We start from the raw sequence: 6,197 nt of genomic DNA on the forward strand, positions 1-6,197 counted from the left end.
GTTTGATGTGAGGATTTAATCATCATGTCAAGAAGTCCAGAACATAATATGGCAATTGGAGGTGCATCCAATGCTACCGGAGGTAGTGGTATATCAGCCTAGAAGAAATGTAACTGGAGGAGGAGTTCTTGATTTGCAAGTACAAGCTATAATTAGAGAAATGAATCAATTATTTCAAACACAAATTGATTCAATACAAGAGCAATTTGAACCCATCCAAGAGCGATTGAACAGGATCGAGGAGAGAAATCAACGTGAGCAAACGCCTCCAAATTTGAGAGGAGAAAGGGGTCAACTCCAGCAACATGATAATGATCTCTAGGAACCCAGCGATGTGGACAGTGACCAAGCTTCTAACCAAAGTGAAAGGCAAAAAGGACGAAGACACCGGGAGCCAAGAGATCGAGAAAGAGTCGATGATGATTTGAAAAACATAAAGATGGCTATTCCTACTTTCCAAGGAAGGTCTAATCCCTAAGCCTACTTAGAATGGGAGAAAAAGATAGAGTTGGTGTTCGACTATCACAACTATTCTGAGAGCAATAAGGTAAAGCTTGTAGTGACTAAGTTCTCTGATTACACCATCATTTGGTGGGATCAGTTAACTGTGAGCCAAAGACAAAATGGAGAACGATTGGTGTCTACATTGGCGGAGATGAAAGCTTTAATGCAAAAATGATTCATTTTGACCTACTATCATCGAGAACTTTACCAAAAGCTCCATAACTTAACCCAAGGCAATCGGAGTGTTGAGGATTATTATAAGGAAATGGAGGTGGTTATGATTCGTGCTAATGTGGAGGAAGATCGTGAGGCCACCATGGCATGGTTTCTTAATGGTCTCAACCGAGACATAGCCAATATTGTGTAGCTAAATCATTACGTCAAAGTAATCGACATGGTCCACATGGCCATAAAGGTGGAAAAAAATTAAATGAAAAGGCGTTTCACGAGTCTTTCCTAATGCTTCTTCAACAGTAAAGTAGGGTAAAGGAACTAGCAAGCGAGAAATTCCAAACCGAACCAAGGAGGCAAGTGAAAATCCAAAGCCTATCAAAACAAGTGGTGAAACTAACAAGGGCAAAATAGAAGTCGTCTCTAGCTGATATCGAGACCTTAAATGTTTTAGATGTCTTAGAAGGGGACATATAGCGAGTCAATGCCCAAATCAGAGTGCCATGTTCCTTCGAGATGATGGAGAAATTAAATCTGAAAGTCAACACGAGGATGAGTCCAATGAATAGACTAATGAAGAGAAGGACTTAGAACAAGCTGAGAAAGGTGAAATTCTTGTTATTAAAAGAATTTTGAACTTCTAAGGAGTGGATGATGAGCCGCAAAGGGAGAATATCTTCCATACACATTGCTTAGTACAAGGAAAATTTTGCTGCGTTATCATTGATGGAGGTAGTTGTGCCAATGTAGCCAGCACGACGATGGTGGAGAAGCTTGGCTTAACCACTACGAAACATCCACAGTCCTACAAGTTGCACTGGCTTAACGACGACGGTGAACTTAAGGTGACAAAACAAGTCCTTATTTTGATTTCAATTGGAAAGTACCAAGATCAAGTTGTTTGTGCCGTGGTGCCTATGCACGCTGGGCATTTGCTGCTTGAGAGGCCCTGGAAATTTGACTGAAAAGTTATCCACAATGGATATAACAACCGGTACTCATTTAAGCACAGAGGAAAGAATGTTACATTAGTACCTCTTCACCGAAACAAGTTCAAGAAGACCAAATTCAGTTGAGAAAGTTGTATGAAAAGATGAGAGAAGATAAAAGTGAAAAAGAAAAAGTAAAGAATGAGAAAAAAAGTTGAAACACAAAAAAAGAAGAAAAGAGATGGTGAGCTTAAAAAAAACTTTTATGCGAGAAGAAAAATAGAAAAAGAGAAAGACTGAAAAAGAATCGAATGAAGAGAGGACATTTGTTGCTAACCGAAATTCAAATCTGCCTTGTAATCTTTCTTCTTTTCAGATGTGTAAAGCCCTAACCATTGACAAGTTCCAACTCCATCACCTACCTGATGAATGACAATTTCAATTAAGAGAAAAGGGTAAGTTGGAGAATACAAATGCACTTATTATTCCTGTAGGTAAGCCAGGTAAGAAATATCTTAACATTCAATCTGATTGTTGTTTGACTTCCATTGACTATTGTGTTTGTCTCCAAGAAATTTCTTTTAATGATTTGTTTTGTTTGAATAGAATTGTTGAATCTGTTTTGAATGGTGATTTGAATTGTACTAAACTTCAAGGCGACTTAGGTTTTGTTATTAAATCTATTTTGAAATTGATTGCCATGAGTGTTGAACAATTGCTACATGAAGTTTATACTCTATTCCATGCAAAATGCCATGAAAAGTCCTTAACATCATGCAAACCAATTTTATGGACGCAGCTGCCTATTCTTTAGAAACTTGGAAATTCTAATAACTTACACATAACCAAGTCTAATTTCCAATTGTTTAATGTAATTATCTTGTTGCTGAATTACGCTTTTACTTTATTTTCGAGAATCAGTCAACAACACTCTATATTTCAAGCTAGAGTAAGTTATCCTACGCTATTTCTGAAAGAAGGAGGAGTCTTGTTCCAAGTGATGGAATCCATTGTTGATGGTTCATAACAAACGAATCTACCAAGTAAGTATTCTGGTCATATGAGTTTAAACGTATCTAATCCATATCTCTTTGATGTAGGCCCCGATTTGAGGATAAATCATTTTGAAGAAGGGGGAATGATACGAACCAGCTCAAAGACTTAGATGACACCAAATGAGATCCCATCGAGATCCCTATTGGTCCAATCATTTGAGCTCAAGCTAAACATTTTAAAGAATCATTAGCGGCTCTAGTTGAACAAGATTGGGAGAAAGCTACAAAGGGGATGGACGAATCAACAAGAAGCATCTTCAATTTGTTGGAAGCTGAATTCGAATCAGATTGCTAACTTAGCTAGCTAGACTTAGACATTTTAATTATTTTAGCTCATTTAATTATGTTTAAGTTTACTACAGCTTAATTACATCTATTAAATGTGTCTTAGTCCATTTCATATTTATTTGAGTGTTTAATTTATGTTTATTGAAGCTTTAATCATGTGTATTTAATTGTGTTTTTTACAGGTTGCTAGAAAGTAGCAGCTCACATCCTTATATGCTGTTGAACAAACTTGAACCTAGCCGATTCATTATAGCTCATTAAAAATGGAGCATGTACTCGGATTACACATGAATGTTAGGAGCTGATTTTGAGCTGAAAATTCATGAAATTAGCTAATACATTGAAGACATTTAACGACGAGCAACGTACTTGAATTGTGCATGAACAAAGGGAGCTACTACTACTCAACCAAACATACATGTATCTAGCCGATACATTGAAGCTAGCTAAAGCACCCGATTGTGCATGTATCATGAGAGTTACTAGGTGCATTCCCCAGTTGAATTATTCATGTACCTCAGCCAATGATTATGAGCTTAACAAGCTACCTTTTCAAGTGTTCATTTGATTCTTGCTGTTGACACATAAAGACTATTCGATGCACCTACAATCATCAATTCCATTCACCGAATCCAGCTACATTTAGCTCACCATCATGCTATGAATCAAGACCGATTATCATTGGCACTTCACCAAGTTCATCATTTTTAGCTAGACATTAATTTAGCTTAATTATTTCCCTTCAATGTTTGTCTATTCAGTTGGTCACATTTCAGCCTATAAATAGTTCATTTGGAAAAACCTTTTGACATCATCCTTGTTTCTACTTGACTTATCTAGCTAAGCTAGTGGCATCATCCTTGTTTCTTTTCTGAACTTATCACTCGTCCAAGTGTGCCATTCAAACTTATTCCGTTGGTTCCTATCTTGCTAAATAGTGGGTCACGGTCCTATCCAACTATCCATCTTTTAACCTTAAAACTTATAATATTCGGATCCTTAATTGCTATTAAGGGGTCTTTCTTATTTTAAGTTCTTTAATCCATCTTTTCCGTCAAACTATCTTTATTTTATCCGCTGCCTATTTAAACTATCTTCTTAAATTTACCTTTTTGTTAAACTAAAATGAGAACTACTTAATTTTACGATCGGGCATCAAATGACTCAATTATATCCCGTAAGTGAGTTCGTATCAACCAGCTAGGGCCTATACGATTCGTGCTCGAGAGGAAGCTTTAGCACCTGATGTGATCACTAGAACATTTTCTATCTTTGATACTAATGTTAATGTTTTGATTGACCTGGGGTCGACGTACTCATATGTATGCAGAACTTTAGTGTCGAAAAAGAAAATACCTTTTGAGTCTACTAAATATGTGTTTAAAGTCACAAACCCTTTAGGTCAGTATGTATTAGTTGATAAAGTCTGTAAAAACTATCATTTGATGATTCGGGGTTGCAACTTTTCGGCTGATTTTATGTTATTACCTTTTGATGAGTTTGATGTGATTTTGGGTATGGACTAGTTAACTCTGCATGATGCTATTGTGAACTACAGATGAAAGCATATTGTGTTAAAGTGTTAGAATGGTGAAAAGCTTCAAATTGAATCTGATAGATTGGATGGTACATCTAATGTTATTTCACCTATGACGGCACAGAAATATGTTAGAAAGGGCTGTGAAGCGAATCTTGCTTATATATTTGCTTCTAGAGTTTCAGAATTAAAGTTAGAATCGATTTTTATTGGATGTGAGTTCATAGATGTATTTCCAGAAGAATTACCAAGGTTACAGCCGATCAGAGAGGTTGAGTTTGTTATTGAATTAATGTCAGGAACATCTCCAATATCAATAGCTCTGTATAGAATGGCACCTATAGAATTAAAAGAATTGAAAGCACAGTTGGAAGAGTTGACAGATAGGGGTTTTGCTAGTCCCAGATTTTCTCCTTGGGGTGCTCTTGTGTTATTTGTTAAGAAAAAGGATGGGTCAACGCAATTGTGTATCGACTACTGACAGCTCAAAAAAGTTACGATCAATAACAAATATCCCTTGCCACGTATAGATGATTTGTTTGATCAGCTGAAAGGTGCGACAGTGCTTTCAAATATCGACCTTTGTTCTGAATATTATTAGCTACAAGTTAAAGAACCTGATGTGCCAACAACTGCTTCTAGAACCAGGTACAGACATTATGAATTTCTTGTTATGCAATTTGTTTTGACCAATGCACCTGCTATGTTTATGGACTTGATGAATATAATATTCAGACCGTATTTAGAAATATTTTTTGTTGTATTCATTGATGACATTTTGATCTATTCACAAGATGAGACAGAGCATGCCCAATATTTCACAATTATTTTGCAGACTTTACGTGAAAAATAGTTATTCACTAACTTTAGCAAATATGAGTTTTGGCTCTAGGAAGTTGGATTTTTGGGACACGTAGTGTCGGTAGATGGTATTAGAGTTGATCCGAGTAAACTTTTAGCTGTAGTGGACTGGAAATCTCTGAGAAATGTGTCAAAAGTCAAGATTTTTCTAGGTTTTTAGCCGAATATTATAGAAGATTTGTCAAAGGATTTTCGATGATTGCTACACTGTTGACGAAACTACTTCAAAAAGATGTCAAGTTCGAATGGTCTGAAAAGTGTCAGCAAAGTTTTAATCAGTTGAAAGCATTATTAACTAATGCACCTGTGTTGGTTCAGCCAGAATCTGATAAAGAATTTGTGATTTATAATGGTTCTTCATTGAATGGTTTATGTTGTGTTTTGATGCAAAAAGGCAAAGTGATAGCATATGCTTCTTGACAGTTGAATTATCTAACTCAAGATTTAGAGCTTGCAGTTATTGTATTTGCTTTAAAGATTTAGCGACACCATTTGTACGGGGAAAAATATCATATTTTCACGGATCACAAAAGCCTGAAGTATTTGATGTCACGGAAAATTTTGAATTTGAGACAGCGTAGATGGCTTGAGTTGCTGAAAGATTATGATTTGATCATTGATTATTATCTGGAAAAGGCTACTGTTGTTGCTAATACGTTGAGTATAAAATCTTTATTTTCTTTGTGAGCTTTGAACACACGGTTGAAATTGATTGATGATGGTTCAATTTTAGCTAAATTGAAAGCTAGACCGACGTTTTACAACATATTTGTGAAGCTCAGAAAAGTGGTGTTGAATTGATCGCTAGAGGGGAACAAGTTGGATCGACACCAGATTCTAACTTTCATGTTG

The sequence above is a fragment of the Gossypium raimondii genome, chromosome 12, assembly GCF_025698545.1.
Source record: "Gossypium raimondii isolate GPD5lz chromosome 12, ASM2569854v1, whole genome shotgun sequence".
Classification (NCBI taxonomy): domain Eukaryota; kingdom Viridiplantae; phylum Streptophyta; class Magnoliopsida; order Malvales; family Malvaceae; genus Gossypium; species Gossypium raimondii.